General features: G+C 38.2%; 1 protein-coding gene across 6 annotated transcripts in view; it reads left to right on the forward strand.

Annotated features, from left to right (window-relative positions):
• The window catches only part of DNAJB4 (DnaJ heat shock protein family (Hsp40) member B4), a 48,098-nt gene that overhangs the window by 5,122 nt on the left and 25,634 nt on the right, over positions 1 to 17,342 (forward strand). The window contains exon 1 of one of the 6 annotated variants that reach the window (XM_042952311.1): positions 7,771 to 7,899. The exons of 4 other annotated variants lie outside the window; for them this stretch is intronic. The gene's annotated coding sequence lies outside the window, so the exon portion shown is untranslated. Of the gene's footprint in view, positions 1 to 7,770; positions 7,900 to 17,342 lie in introns of those variants that run through there. One more of the 6 variants, XM_042952312.1, reaches the window with a different exon arrangement.

The raw sequence follows: 17,342 nt of genomic DNA on the forward strand, positions 1-17,342 counted from the left end.
TCACTATGTGAAAACATATCCCCTTCCCCTCAGTTATTAGAAATTTCTTCTCTGATTTGGTTGCCAAATTTGATAGTGTGGTCCTGATTAAAGTACTGTAAGAAGACTGAAGAATACTAGGATATTGCTCATAATCATTTGATTTGCCCTAAATCCAGCTTTTTATCATCCTTATCATTCTCACTTATCCATAACTGCAGAGCCCCCTTTTTGTCAGGTATCCTTCCTACCTCTTCCATTTTACTGTTGCTGATTGTTTCCATTTTTCCAGAAAATTCAAAGGGCCTCTTTGAATATATATAGTGTTTGGCTAGTCCAGAGCTCTCTAGGGATTCTTTTTTTTTTTTCTTTTTAATGTTTATTTTTGAGGGAGAAAGTGCGAGTGGGGGAGGAGCAGAGAGAGGGGGACAGAGAATCCAAAATGGGCTCTGTGCTCATAGCAGAGAGCCCGATCCCGGGTGTGAACTCACAAAACTGTGAGATCATGCCTGAGCCGAAGTCGGATGCTTAACTGACTGAGCCACCCAGAAGCCTCTCAAATTTAGGGATTCTTATTTGTTATCATGTACTACATCATGGTAATAATAACATAATATCACTTATTTTTTATTTGGAATTCCCACTAGGTTGTAAGGTCCATGGCAGTAAGAGCTCTGTCTTTTCTGTGCCTTTACTGCATAGCATGCTCTAAAACATAGCAATAGCTAATAGTGGCTAGTACTATATACTGGGTCCTGTTCTAAGTGCTTTACTTGTATTTAATTCATTAATTCTCATATGGCTCTATGAGATGCTATTAAAATCTCCATTTTGTTGCAGTACAGGTAAGTTAACCAACTTGCTCACGGTCACATGTTAGTGTTAGTGATTTGAACCCAGGCAGTCTGAGTTGAAAGAATGGAAGAATCTATTCAAAGTCAAGTAATGGGATATATGTCTTTGTAATTTCTATGGTATGGTTCACAATTTAGTATTTCTCACTTGGATTTTAAAAATATGTATTTGCATTTGTTTCTATTAAGACATATGCTGAAGTTCTTCATGGGAAGGCAGATCTTAATGTAAGGTAATAAAAATGTTACAAAATCAAAGAACCCATGTATGTATAACATGATACAAGCTTGCTTTTCTGTATTGTTAATTGCATTGGATGGATTAGTAATATGCCTTACTAAAGTATATATGGTGCTTTATGGGTGCCTGGGTGGCTCAGTCGGTTAAGCATCTGACTTTAGCTTAGGTCATGATCTCATGGTTCGTGAGTTTGAGCAATCAGTCTCTCTGCTGTCAGCACAGAGCCTGCTTAGGATCCTCTGTCCCCTTCTCTCTCTGCCCTCTGCCTCTCCCCCCACCCTCCCCTGGTGTTTTCTCTCTCCCTCCCTCCCTCTCCTAAATAAACTATAGTGCTTTATGGTGTGTGTGTGTATGATGTATGTGTATACATACATATATATTTGGTATAATTAGTGTTATTTTTCAAAGAAATTGTACAGGGGGGTTTTGTTTTGTAATTCACACCACTAACTAGATTGTAAGCATCTTCAAGACAAGAATAGGATTGCTTAATTTTAATTTTTTCCCTGTATTACCACACAGCATCTATGATAGTGTTTTTACTCTTTGTCTGCATATTGGATTCCTCCACAAACTAGCCCCCCTCCCAAAAGAAGCATACCAAAAATTTTAAAATCAGAGTCTTCTGAGAATTGAGGATAAAATTCTTCATAGTTCAATCTTTTAGAACAATTAGTGTTTGAGACAAAGGTTCTTTGTGAAAATAATATAAATTTTCTTTGCTCTTTAAGACCTCCTTCAGTGAAGGGGAAAGGCATATACTGTATGGGGGAAGAGGGAGGGGCTTGCTAAAGTACCATTCCCAACTTTACAGGGTTCTTCAAGTTTTATGAGAGAAGGACCATCCTTAACTGTATCATACAAAGGACTTCTTTGAATATAGATAGTATTTGGCTAGTTGCTCACATCTTTTGGCAGCCAGTGTGTAAGCAGGATCTGTCCCTTGACCAGGATCATAGGAGATCTAGCACAGCATCATAAAATATATAAGAAATTGAATATCCATATTTAGTGAAAAAAATGTAGAGCTGACTGCCCTTGCTGATGAGCCATAATACTCCCAGCTTCCCCTTACTTTAGGGATAATTCTAGATTGAAATTTGGTACTCCTGACAGCATCTGTCTCAAAAAACTGGCCTTTACCACCCAGTTCCTGAGTGATTTTAGTTAATTCTATAGCATGCATTCCAATAACTTACAACAAAGCTGGTATATAATACTGCAGAATATAATATATAATAAAACTGCATAATGTATAATATATATGGTTTCTTTTTTTTGACCTATGAAACTTTTTTTAAATTTTATTTTAATTATATTACAGTTAACATAGTGTGATATAAGTTTTCATAATTTACTTTGAATTGGTCCTCTACCTATTCCCTAAATGTACTTCCAAATCTGTGTCTGCAGCAACCTCCAAGACTCATCTTGCATGTTGCTTCAAAACCAAAATGTCTAAAATAAATTCACATTTACTGTTCTTATTCTCCCTTTATCTTGTGGCCAAAACATGTTTTTTTCCTTCCCTACTTAGATCATATATTTATACACAAGTTCCTTTCACTTCTGTTACATTTATCTTTTTCCATTAAAACTTTAGCCAAATAAAAATGAAAATTAAAAATCATCTTTTTTCATGAACCTTAACCTGACTAACCAATTCCATTGATCTTTTACTTAATTCAGTGTATTGGTTACAGGGGAGCTTTTCTAAACATGTTTAAGCTGAGCCCCAACCCCTACTCCCAGAGACTGATTTAATTGGTCTATTATCTCTATGTGTGACATCTTCTTAAGTTGATCCTTAAAGCGCAGCCCACACTTGAGAACCACTGAAATATAACTGAAGCCTACATGCTCCATTAGACTTGCTTATTTTTGATGCCTTACAGTTTGTCCTCTAGTTTTTTCTCTAGTTTTCTAGAGAACTCAAGGTCTAAAAGCATTTTCTATTTTTGAACCCTATTTTTTTGTTGATCGAGGCTAGGGCAGTGTTTCTTAAAACAAAGGTATGTTTGAGAAACACCCTACATCATCTGGGGTGTTTTTTTTTTAAATGTAGATAGTTGGGCCCCACCTGGACCTAGTGAAAAATGTTTCAGGAAATCTACATTTCTTTCTTTCTTTCTTTCTTTTTTTTAATAAACATCATAGTTGATTATTCTGCTTATCAGAATGAAAACTGCCCTATTATGCAAAAAGTATTTAATAAATGTGGAATTTAGCTTAAATTTTGTTTCCCCAGCTAGACTAGTAAATGTTCTAAACACCGAGATCTTGTTCTCTGCTTTTCTGTCTGTGTAAGAGAGGGCTGGTCAAGGACTAGATCTTACTCTTTGGTTTGCCCAGTATGGTTTGGTGCTTTTATGTTGATAAAATCTTAATATCAAGTTGAATTGTTTGTTACCATATTAACCATTTTCCTGCAAAACTAGAATTAAACAAATTGTTGAATATTTGGTTATGAATGTTGGGGGGCTTTGAGGCTATAGCATGGAAGTGTACCCTCACTCAGCTTTTCTTAGACTTGCAGACTTGAAAAGACCTTGAAGATCATCTAGTCTGTTTCTTTCATTTTATGGTGGAGGAAATTGGGACCCAGATTGCTTGAGAGCCATACACAAAGTGACAAGATTAATGGCAGAGCCAAGACTAGATTCCTAATCCAGCGCTCTTTATTTCATCAACAAACTCTGTGAAGCAGCAGTGATTGGGTTAAGTTTCAGTTGAAGGTTTTCTGCTTCTTAAATACAAAGGGAAGAAGAATCTTTGCAGAACCAAAAACATCTTGATATTTGTAATGAGGACATCTACCTTTACTCACAATATTTACATTTTGAGATAGATTATTGAAAGAAAGAGGATCTTTGCCAAAGAAATCCTTAACTGAAAATGGGTGGGTTTGAGATGTAAAGCCCACTGGGCATACAGTTTTGTTGTTGTTTTTTAGTGGAACTTTGCTTCTCTCTCCTGACATTTCCATGTCTCTATTTATAGCCAGTGATCTCTTTGGAATTTGCCTTCTGATTCTGTTTGTTCTTTTATGTTGCTTCATATTAACTGATATTCTCACTTCATTTTTGTTAAATATATTTGAAAGGACTTGATAATGAAAAGAAGGAATTAAAATTTTTAGAAGCATCAAATTATTTTTTGTGATTTACCATAATCATTACTTATAACAGGTCATCTAATTGTACCTAATGATACAAGTACTAACTTCTCAAGATAGGATAGTAGTTTATTTTTTAAATTTAAAAACATATGAAAACTACAATACATTTCTTTTATCCAGGACAGGTAATAAATACTTGGATTCTTAACAACCTTGCTCTTTAATGATGATGTATTTGATATAAGTGAAGACCAAGAGATTTTTGCTTAGAGCCTTTAAAATGGTAAACTCCTTAAGTGTAGGAATTGTTTTATTTACCTTTGTGATTAAAATAATACCTGTCATCCATAGGTACTTACTTATTCAATTCAGGAAAAATGCTGGGCATTGTTCTTGGTGCTGGAGATACCTTAGTGAACAAAACAGACAAATATGCTTACCCTCAGGAAGCTTATTCTAGCAAGTGAATATTGAAGGAAACCATGAATCACTGCAAAGACTCCATCTTTGTTTTCAGATAGTTCTTTGCATCAGTCTAAAAAAGAATAATCTGGAGCCCCTGGCTGGCTCAGTCTGTGGAGAGTTTGGACTCTTGATCTCAAAGTTGTAAATTCATGCCCCACACTGGGTGTAGAGATTACTTAAAAATAAAATCCTAAGAATAATCTGTAGTTTATTAAACAATGGGATGAAGAGTTGGAATGGAAGAAGTTTAATGATCAGATCATTCATTCATTAAACATTTACTTCTGAGTGTGAGTATGTAAAATTACTTGAAATAATCACATAATTGCCAGTTATTGTCATCCTGATTCTCATTCATTTGTGTTCTGTTTGCAACCCTGAGTAAAGGCCTCAGTTGCTAGCCAGGTCACATTCAGGGAACTTCATCTTAAATCAGATACTACTGAGTACTTCTGACTATGCTGGCCAGAAACTCCATATTCACCAAAGTTCTAGTCTTTTCATATTTCCCTTTTCTTTCAATCTCTAGTACTTCCTGGCCTCAGTTTGCCAGTCACTTCAAGAATTCCCAACTCTCATTCCCCTTTTCTGTCAGTCGTGTCTACTCTTTAAATCCACAACTCTTTTTTTTTTTTTTTTTTTTTTTTTAGAGAGTGTGCACAAGTGGGGGTGAAGGGCAGAGAGAGAAAGAATCTCAAGCAGACTCCATCCTCAGCGCAGAGCCCAATGCAGGGCTTGATCCCATGACCCTGGGATCATGACCTGAGTCTAAATCAAGAGTCGAGCACTCAACTGACTGAGCCACCGGGCACCCCTAAATCTACAACTCTTTTTTTTTTTTTTTTTAAAGTTTAAATATTTATTTTGAGAGAGCATGAGTAGGGGAGAGACAGGAGAGAGAGAATCCTAAGCAAGCTCTGCACTGTCCACATGGAGCCCAACAGGGGATTGAAGCCACAAACCATGAGATCATGATCTGAGCCGAAATCAAGTTAGATGCTTAATCAAATGAGTCACCCAGGCACCCCTAAATCCATGACTCTTAATCATTTAAAATACATATTGGAGGGCGCCTGGGTGGCTCAGTCAGTTAAGCGGCCGACTTCGGCTCAGGTCATGATCTCGCGGTCCGTGAGTTCGAGCCCCGCGTCAGGCTCTGTGCAGACAGCTTAGAGCTTGGAGCCTGTTTCAGATTCTGTGTCTCCCTCTCTCTTTCCCTCCCCCGTTCATGCTCTGTCTCTCTCTGTCTCAAAAATAAATAAACGTTAAAAAAAATTTTTTTTTAATAAAATACATATTGGAGTTAGTTGAGCTTCAATTCACCATTTGTTACCTAGGTGTGAAGTTTTTTAACCTTACCAAGTTTAACCTTTTTTGAGTTTCTGTTTGGTTTTAAATCTGTTTTTATTTTTATTAAACTTTCTTTTTAATATTAGTAATTTTTTTTAGGTTTAATTATTTAGTTTGAGAATGAGAGTGCAGAATGGGGAGAGAAAGAGTCCTAAGCAGGCTCCACACCATCAGTGCAGAACTCCATGTGGGGTTCATACTCATGAACTGAGATCATGCCCTGAGCTGAAACCAAAGGTTGGATGCTTAACAGACTGAGCCACCCAGGCGCCCTAAATTTTTTCTTAAAAAAAAAATTTTTTTAATGTTCATTCATTTTTGAGAGAGAGTTGGGGAGTGGCAGAGAGAGGGAGACACAGAATCTGAAGCAGGCACCAGGCTCCGAGTCGTCAGCACAAAGCCTGACATGGGGCTCAAAGCCACGAACCGTGAGATCATGACCTGAGTGAAAGTCAGATGCTTAACCAACTGTGCCACCCATGTGTCCCTAAACTTTCTTTTTTTTTTTAAATTTTTTTTATTTTAACGTTTATTTATTTTTGAGACAGAGAGAGACAGAGCATGAACGGGGGAGGGTCAGAGAGAGGGAGACACAGAATCGGAAACACGCTCCAGGCTCTGAGCCGTCAGCACAGAGCCCGACGCGGGGCTCGAACCCATGGACAGTGCGATCGTGACCTGAGCTGAAGTCGGACACTTAGCCGACTGAGCCACCCAGGCACCCCCCCTAAACTTTCTTTTTTTAAAAAATTAAAAAAAAATGTTTATTTTTGAGACAGAGCATGAGCGGGGGAGGGGCAGAGAGAGAGGGAGCAGGGGAGACATAGAATCCGAAGCAGGCTCCAGGCTCCAAGCTGTCAGCACAGAGCCCAACGCGGGGCTCAAACTTACAGACTGTGAGATCATGACTTGAGCTGAAGTCAGATGTTTAACTGACTGAGCCACCCAGGCACCCCTAAACTTTCTTTTTTAAGTTTATTTATTTTGAGAGCATGTATGTGTCCGTGCACGTGCACACATGCTCCTTAAGGAGGGGCAGAGAGGGATTGAGAGAATCCCAAGCAGGCTCTGCTCTATCAACACAGAACCCTATGCAAGGCTCGAACTCATGCACCGTTATGTCATGACCTGAGCCAAAATCAACAGTCAGACGCTTAACCAACTGAGCCACCCAAGTGCCCCTTAAATGTTTTTATTTTTAAATTCTGTGCCCAATGTATGACTCAAACTCATGATCCCAAGATCAAGAGTCACATGCTCTACCCACTGAGCCAACCAGGTGCCCCCTGAGTTTCAGTTTGTTTTTGATACCCTAAGCATTGCTATGAAAATTAAAAATGAGGGGCGCCTGAGTGGCTCAGTCATTTTAGCATCTGACTTCAACTCAGGTCATGATCTCACAGTTCATGAGTTCAAGCCTCATCAGGCTCTGCATGGGATTCTCTCTGTTCCTCTTTCTCTGCCCTGTATGTGCTCTCTCTTTCCCTCTCTCTCAAAATAAATAAACAAAATCAGTTCTCTAAAAAAAATTAAAAATGAGATTGTAACCAGATACTATTTCCCATAAGTAATGAAAACCAATATTAAATAATAGCCAAAAAATCCAGGCATTAAGTGGCTCTAGGGCTAGTTGATTTAGCAGCTCAGCAATATATGATATACCCATTGTTTTTTCATCTTTGCCCTCTGCCATCCTCAGCATGTGTCTTAATGCTCCAGATGGTTGCATAAATGTTACCATGGTTCCCAATGTTATGCGCTCATAACTATAAAGTAGAAGAAAGTTTTTTGTCTTTAAAAGGAAGGAAACTTTTCTACTACTCCCTTCCCACGGACACCAATCGGACTAACCTTGTGCTGACCAAAGCTGAATCACAGGCTTACTCTAGCAAGTAACATGCTCGGTTTTGAATAATTAAGATTCATCTCCTGGGGATAAGTGAGAGGCCCCACCTTCCTAGTAATAGTTATTACTACTGCATTTGTGAATCTTAGGACTCTGTCCTTGGGTCTTTTTTTCTGTCTATATTCACTCTAGTATAATCTCTAGCCTCGAGGTTTTAAGGTTACCTCTACTCCCAGTGATTTATCTTCCATCTGGACTGCTTCTTTGAATACTAGACTCCTATATCCAACTGCCAATTAGATACTACCATTTGTAAGTTTAATAGGCATCTTAAACTTAATATGTCCTATATTGAACTCCCCAATTCCCCAACCCTCCGCTCTCCTATCTTCCTATATTAGTCATTAGCAATTGTGTTCTTTCAGTTTGCTGAGGCTGAAAAACCTTGTTGTCATTATTGATTTCTCTCATATCCCACATCTGATTCATCAGGAAGTCCTATTGACTCCATCTTTAAAATAAATAACACCTTCACTGCTACATTATAGTCCAAGCCATCTGAATTACTGCGATATAATCTTATTGGTCTTCCATCATTGCCCACCATCCTTTCTCACTCTTAACACAGAGGCCAAAGCAATCATGTCATTCTGCATAAAACGCTCCAATGACTTATCTTCCTTCAATATGAGCCAAAGTGTTTAGTGGCCTACAAGGCTCTACACCATCTAGCCACTTATTATTTCTCTGACCACATCCCCACCCCATCATTCTGACACAGCTACATCTTGAAGATGCTTGGCATTCCCTCACCTCCAGACTCTTGTACTTGAGTTTTCCCTCTACATGGTATGTTCAACCCCCACAAATATACATAGCTTTCACTCTGTCATAGTACAAATGTCATTTTCTCTGTGAAGCCATTTTTGGCCACCCAATATAAAATTTTAGTTCCCTTATTTTCCTTTTCCTCATTTTTCTTGATTCCTACCACCATAGGAATACTACTCCATATAGTAGTATTTTAAAAATATTTTTAATTAAAAAAATCTTTATATCTCCCCCATTAGAATGTGAAATACATGAGGCAGGGATTTTTGTTCATACTGTATCCCCAAGTACCTAGAAAGATACCTTGGCATATGGAAGGTCCTTAAAATGTTTGTAAAGATGGGTGCATGGGTGGCTCATTTGGTTGAGCGTCTGACTCTTGGTTCTTTCCCTCTTTCTACCCCATCCCCACTCGTGCTCTCTCTCTCTCTTAAAATAAACTTAAAACGTTTTTTTTAAATTTAAAATGTTTGTAAAGAAATAAATGTCCATTCATCATGATTTCTTGGTTTTGACTGGGTCCAATTTAGTAATATTTTACTTGTTCCTGATTATTTGCCTTTCTATTTCCCATAACTGCTATTTCAGACCACCACCATTCTTATCAAATGCCCAGTTTTTTCCTCAACTCTTTAGTAGTGGATGTCCTTTTTAAAAAAATTTTTAGGGACGCCTGGGTGGCTCAGTCAGGTAAGCATCCAACTCTTGGTTTCAGCTCAGGTCATGATCTCATGGTTCGTTAGTTTGAACCCCGCCTTGGGCTCTGTGCTGAGAGCAAGGAACCTACTTAGGATTCTCTCTGTCTCTCTCTCTTCCTCTCACTGCCCCTCCCCAATGTGTGCATGCTCACGTGTGCTCTCTCTCAAAAATAAATAAACTTACATTCTTTTAAAAAGAACATCGATATCATGTATGAACTTCTTGGTCTTCCTAGTCAGTCTTCTTGCCTTCAAATTTATAAATTTGTCCTTATTTATTTTCTCTTCATCTCAGAGCCCATTTCTCATTTTGTTCAAATTTTATCTACTTGTACTCTTGGTACCAAACCTTCCTATCTTCTCTGAACCTTACCTAAGCAATCATTTCTTATGTGTTGTATTTTTATATATTTCATTTTCCTCTCTGTTGTTTTCTTCCTTTCTTGACCATCTTCAAACCTCCTTTATTCCTTCCCTTATATATAATTCTCTCTTTTCTTCAGATGATTTCCTAGAAGTGTTTAAATTTACTATTCTGTCTTGTTCAATCCACTGGATGCTGGCTTTTGCTTTTCACTGACTACAATTCCATCTGCCTCCCTCATAGGATTGTTGTAAGAGATTAAACGGGATTCTTTGTGTTAAGTTTTTAGAGTAGGGCTTGCACATAGTTAATGCTTTTTTGAATGCTTACCATGAATACCTATAACTCTTGAAACCAAAATCATTCTCTTGTGGGTATTCTATTACTTTTGACTTTCCTATATCCTTCATGAAACACTCCTCCTTTTGGCTCCTGGGTGGCTCAGTTGGTTAAGCATCTGACTTCGGCTCAGGTCATGAACTAGTCCCCAGTTCAGAATATTACAACTTTCTTCTGGACGTCTTCATCCACATTTAATTTGATTAAATATTGTTGTTCTAGGTGTTTGGGAGTCAAAAATTAAATAAACCAGGGCACCTGGGTCGCTCAGTTGGTTAAGCGTCTGACTTCAGCCCAGGTCATGATCTCACAGTTCATGAGTTTGAGCCCCACATCGGGCTCTGTGCTGACAGCTCAGAGCCTGGAGCCTGCTTCGGATTCTGTGTCTCCCTCTCTCTCTCTTCCTCTTCCACTTGTACTCTGTCTCTCTCTCAAAAATAAAGATTAGGGGCGCCTGGGTGGCTTGGTCGGTTAAGCGTCCAACTTCGGCTCAGGTCATGATCTCACGGTCCGTGGGTTCGAGCCCCGCATCGGGCTCTGTGCTGACAGCTCAGAGCCTGGAGCCTGTTTCAGATTCTGTGTCTCCCTCTCTCTGTGACCTCCCCTGTTCATGCTCTGTCTCTGTCTCAAAAATAAATAAACGTTAAAAAAAAAATTAAAAAAAATAATAAAGATTAAGAAAATTAAAAAAAAAAAACAAAAAACAAACACTCCTCCTTTTGGTTTTGGGACACCAATGGTATCATGATGCTTTCAGCTCCAAGTAACAAAATCTCTCTAACAGTAAGTCCAATGATGGGTGGTTTCAGGATTGATTCAAAGATGTAACAACAGTGTCCAGAACCCAGGCTCTTGCTCTTTACCCTCTACCATTCTCACTGTGTCACAGATGTTTACTTTCAGGGTTGTAAGGCAACAAGCATTTTTCATTATCCAGAAGCAGAAAGGCAGTACTAGGGTTTCTCCTGAGTAGGTATTTATAAGGAGGACAGTCTGCCTAAAGTTCCCCAGAGCATTTCCCTTCCATGTCACTGGCCACCCCTACACCAATCATTGGCAAAAGGAAATGCGATTACTATGATTGATTTAAGCTAACCATGAGTCATTCCCCAGGCCTGGGGAAGCTCCCACCTTCCTTGAGTTCATTATTTTGGGAGAATTTGGATATCTGTTAAGCCAGAAAGAAGATAAGAATGGCTATTTGGTTCATAATCAGTAGTATCTGCCATTCCATTCTTACCTGGTTAGTCTCTGTTCCTTCTCAGTGGTTTTCATTGTCTCCCTTTGAGTGATGTACCCCTTAAATGCTGGGCATCCTAAAGCTCTTTGATTCTTCCAAAAATTATTCCTCTTGGGGTGCCTGGGTGACTCAGTCAGTTAAGTGATCAACTCTTGATTTTAGCTCAGGTCATGATCTTATAGTTTGTGAGATCAAGCCCTGCATCAGGCTCTGCGCTGGGATTGGAGCCTGCTTAAGATTCTGTCTTTCCCTCCTACCCTCTGTCTCTTAAAAAAAAAAAAAAAAATTCCTCTTTTACATTTTAAAATACTACTTCTGTTATAATCTTTCCTAAAGCTTTATTTCCAGCTAAGACTTTTTTCCTTTTTGTTTTTAATATAATTTATTGTCAAATTGGCTTCCATACAACGCCCAGTGCTCATCCCAACAAGTGCCCTCCTCAATGCCCATCACCCACTTTCCCCTCTCCTCCACCCTCCATTAACCCTCAGTTTGTTTTCTGTATTGAAGAGTCTCTTATGGTTTGTCTCCCTCCCTCTCTGTAATTTTTCCCCCCTTCCCTTCCCCCATGGTCTTCTGTTAAATTTCTCAAGATCTACGTATGAGTGAAAACATATGGCATCTGTCTCTGACTGACTTATTTCACTTACCATATGGTAACCTCCAGTTCCATACATGTTGCTTCAAATGGCAGGATTTCATTCTTTCTCATTGCCAAGTAGTATTCCATCATATATATAAACCCCATCTTTATCCATTCATCAGTTGATGGACATTTAGGCTCCTTTCATAACTTGGCTATTGTTGAAACCACTGCTATAAACATTGGGGTACATGTGCCCCTATGCATCAGCACTCCTGTATCCCTTGGATAAATTCCTAGCATGCTATTGCTGGGTCATAGGGTAGTTCTATTTTTAATTTTTTAAGGAACCTCCATACTTTTCCAGAGCGGCTGCACCAGTTTGCATTCCCACCAACAGTGCAAGAGGGTTCCCATTTCTCCCCATCCTCACCAGCATCTATAGTCTCCTGATTTGTTCATTTTAGCCACTCTGACCAGTGTGAGATGGTATATCAGTGTGGCTTTGATTTGTATTTCCCCGATAATGAGTGATGTTGAGCATCATTTCATGTGTCTGTTGGCCATCTGGATGTCTTCTTTGGAAAAGTATCTCTTCATGTTTTCTGCCCATTTCTTCACTGGATTATTTGTTTTTCAGGTGTGGAGTTTGGGGAGTTCTTTATAGATTTTTTAAAAAAAAAATTTCTTTTTCCTTTTTTTTATGTGCCTTTTTTCTTTTTCTTTTTTAATGTTTATTATTGAGAGAGAGAGACAGAGTGTGAGTAGGGGAGAGGTAGAGAGAGAGGGAGACATAGAATCTGAAGCAGGCTCCAGGCTCTAGGCTCTGAGCTGGCAGCACAGAGTCCGACACGGGGCTCAAACTCATGAACCATGAGATCATGACCTGAGCCAAGGTCAGATGCTTAACCAACTGAGCCACCCAGGCACCCCTCTCCCCCAGCATCATATAGTGCAACAGGGATTTCAGGACTGGTTTCCTTAATGCCCCTTTACCCATTTAGCCCATTCCCCCTCCCATAACCCCTACAGTAACCCTCTGTTTGTTCTCCTTATTTAAGAGTGTCTTATGTTTTGTCCCCCTCCCTGTTTTCATATTATGTTTGCTTCCTTTCCCTTATGTTCATCTGTTTCCCTTATGTTCATCTGTATCTTAAAGTCCTCATATGAGTGAAGTCATATGATATTTGTCTTTCTCTAATTTCGCTTAGCATAATACCCTCCAGTTCCAGTTCCAGCCACATAGTTGCAAATGGCAAGATTTCATTCTTTTTGATTGCTGAGTAATATTCCATTGTGTGTGTGTGTGTGTGTGTGTGTGTGTGTGTGTGTGTGTGTGTGTTCCACATCTTTATCCATTCATCCATCGATGGACATTTGGCCTCTTTCCATATTTCGGCTATTGTTGATAGTGCTGCTATAAACTTTGGGGTGCATGTGTCCCTTTGAAACAGCATACCTGTATCCTTTGGATAAATACCTAGTAGTGTAATTGCTGGGTTGTAGGGTAGTTCTATTTTTAATTGTTTGAGGAACCTCCATACTGTTTTCCAGAGTGGCTGCACCAGTTGCATTCCCACCAGCAGTGCAAAAGAGATCCTCTTTCTCTGCATCCTCCCCAACATCTGTTGTTGCCACAGTTGTTAATGTTAGCCATTCTGACAGGTGTAAGGTGGTATCTCATAAGACTTTTTTTTCCCTAGCCCCCAGTTCAGAATATCCAACTTTCTTCTGGACATTTTCATCCACATTCAATTCAATTAAATATTGTTGTACTAGGTTTTTAGTAGTCAAAAATTAAATAAACCAGGGCGCCTCGGTGGCTCAGTTGATTAAGCATCCGACTTCAGCTCTGATCATGATCTCACAGTTCGTGAGTTCGAGCCCCGCATTGGGATTCTGTGATGACAGCTCAGAGCCTGGAGCCTACTTCAGATTCTGTGTCTCCCTCTCTCTCTGCCCCTCCCCTGCTCGCAGTCTGTGGGTCTGTCTCAAAAATAAATAAACATTAAAAAAAATTTTTTTTAATTACACTGTAGTTGGGGAGTTAGCTAGAAAAAGGAGTTGTTACAACATATAGTAGTTACAAATGCAGTCTTAGCAAGCAATAAAATTATCAAGTATGGAAGTAACCTAGATGAGTGGGTCATTAATAGGGTGGTAGGCATATTCTAGGTGGAACTCATTTTTCCCTTCAAATGTACTCTTCGTATATTCTATACTTTCATTAGTAGTCCAACTGAGCACACCTTTCTTCAGTCTAGAAACAGGGCAATCTAAAATCCTTCCAAACCCCCAAATACAGTTTGTTGGCAAATTGCACACATTTTACCTTTTTATTACTTAAATTTACCCACTTGTGATTGTATACTATAGTCATTATACTTTGCATCCTTGTAATTTCTCATTTCATAATTATTTACTCAGTAAAAGTTAATTGAATAGCAATATATTATAAATATGGCTTTATACTAGAAAAAAAAAGTTGTAGGGAAAAAAGTTACAACTGTGTGGGTAAGGCATAAGCAAAGAGGTGGTTATATCATTGTGATAAGTGATAGAGTGGAGATACTGGGGAAAATATGGGAACTGGAGCTCAGGAGAACCTAATCAAGCTGGGGCTCAGATTTGCCCAACTAGAGGCTGAGTCTCAAAGCAGTAGTAAGCTCCGTGCAAAGGGGGAAGAATGGAATACACCCACATTGTTTTCCTTTATATTCCTTTATAATGAAATATTACTTCAGAGACATTACTTTGGGTGACTGGACTTAATGTTGCTTTTGCTCAAAAACAGTTTTTTAACTGATCATCATTAATTTAGAAGATTATCAGTAGTAGTGTATCATATAGTTGATCCTTCATTATTCACCAATTCTGTACTTTCATATTTGCCCTCTCTAAAATGTATTTGTAACTCTGAAATTAGTATTTGAGATGCTTTCCTGGTCATTTGCAGACATATGCACAGGCAGAGCAGGAAAGAAAAAGTGTATACATATTATACATATCTATATCGATATCTATATATCTATAGATATCTATCTATATCTATATCTATATATATTATACATATCTATATCGATATCTATATATATATATAGATATTGATATGGATACACATAAATCCTATGTTCCCAGTTGAGGTCTAGCAAGGCAGTGCTTACAACTTATTTTAGCTCTCATAAACAAGTTTTTGTGATCTAGTTAGTGCATTTTTGCATTTTATGCTTTTTGTTGGTGATTTTACTGTTTAATGTTTCAGCATACGGCTGAATTGCTGTCTAGTGTTCCTAGGCACAAGAAGGCTGTGAGGTGAGAGAGAATACATGTGTTAGAAAAGCTTCATGGAGGCCCAAGTTATAGTACTATTGGCCATGAGTTCAATGGTACATTAAATGAGGTGTCTAAACAGAAACACATAAAACAAGGTTATGTATTGATGACCTGACTTAACCCTGCCATTTCGCTTGTATTCACTAATTAGTATTATTATTTGTTAATTAGCATTCACTAATTCAGCATCCATGACAACTTTATAGAACATAACTATGGCAAATAATGAGAACTACTCATGGGTTAGTTGAAGATGATTAAGCTGGACAGTATAGAGGTATGATTAAAGTCTTTGTCAACCTTTTAAAACATATTCCCCCTTTTTGCTAAACAAATAGCTTACTTACCACCCTAAATATTCAAATATATTCCCCTTAGCAGATATGTCCTGGTTGAGAATTAATACATACAAGTTTTATTTTACCATCAACCAGGCTGATGTTTTATAGTGAGTGCTGTGTTTATAGTGAAAACTACAGTTTTTAATCTTATTTTTTTAAGTTTATTTATTTTGGAGAGAGGGAGCATAAGGCAGGGAGGAACAGAGAGACAGAATCCAAGCAGGCTCTGCACTGTCAGCATGGAGCCCGATGCGGGGCTCGAACCCATAAACCATGAGATCATAACCTGAGCTGAATGCAAGAGTTGGACACATAACTGACTGAGACACCCAGGCACCCCAAAACTAGGTTTTTAAAAGTTTGCTAGATATAATAAAATTTTACTCTAGTGCATATTTAGACTTCTTTCTCCCTCTAGTCAAGAATAATTTGTATAAAGCAAGGGTTGGCAAATGTTTTTGTTAAAGGTGAAACATTTACATTTTTTGGTTTTGTGGGCCATAGTCTCTGCTGCAACCCCCCAACTGTGCCACCATATAGTGAAAGGTACTATTTTATATATTTGTATTGTAAACTCCCAAGGGCAGGGATCCTGCCTTCTACTGTTTTATACTTCATGGCATATAATACAGGAAGGCCTCAATAACTGTTGCCTTGACTTCCTGATTTAGTTTAGATAATAAAAAGACTACATTTTAAGATATTAAACAGCCAAATGTTAAACCCTATCCATTTAAACTTCAGTTGTTCTTTTTAAGCAGTTACAGTAGTTTGGGCTCATTTTATTTGGAATTAGGCAGTCCATGGCCTAATTTTATAGTAGTGTTGAATACTATATAATATGTTGGCTTATTTTATACATTTCCTAATTAATATTTGGCAGGTTGCAAATAAAGTCCTTGAATCATAGTCGAATCATAGTAGCAGTGGTTTGATTATGACCTAATGGATGCAACATATTTTGAAGATATTTGATAGTTTGGATTAGGTACTGATTTAAATGAAATCATTTGAGTTTTAAACATTGGTAGAGCTAAACAAACAAACTTGCTAGATAATCAGTTTATTGCAGTCTTGGCTAAGATTCTGACAGTTCAGTGAAATAGCCTGTAATCTTTCCTGTCTCTCCTCTGTGCTACAGACATTTTTTTTTTATTTGTGCTAGTTGTCTTATTCTGAGGAACTGTTGGTTTCACTGTAGCTACAGACTACTACCCTTTCTCTAGCCAGTCAGTTAAGTTTTTCAAGGGATTCTGATGCCTTCTTTGACTTCTTATGAAAGGAGAAACTTTAGAAAAGAATAAAGTGAAAAATCACATAAATTCCTCATTTCCTAATGTGGCTTTTACTTTCAGCATTGTAAAAGTATACACTGAGTAAGCATGTGTAAATGGAGCCATTCCCACTATTTCATTCTAAATGTAAAGTATTAAAAAAAAATACAAGTATGTTTTATTTAAAGATAAAAAATGGGAGCACCTGGGTGGCTCAGTTGGTGGAGCATCCAACTTCCGGTAAGGTCATGATCTCATAATTCGTGAGTTCAAGCCCTGCATTGGGCTTGCTGCTGTCAGTGCAGAGCTCACTTTAGATCCTCTGTCCCCCTCTTTCTTCCCCTCCCCTGCTCTCTCTCTCTCTTTCTCTGTCAAAAATAAATAAACATTTAAAAAAATTTTTTTAAGATAAAAAAATGGAATACTATTGGGGTGCCTGGGTTACTCAGTTGGCTAAGCGTCCAACTTCAGCTCAGGTCATAATCT

This window comes from Panthera leo, chromosome C1 (genome assembly GCF_018350215.1).
Source record: "Panthera leo isolate Ple1 chromosome C1, P.leo_Ple1_pat1.1, whole genome shotgun sequence".
NCBI classification, from domain to species: domain Eukaryota; kingdom Metazoa; phylum Chordata; class Mammalia; order Carnivora; family Felidae; genus Panthera; species Panthera leo.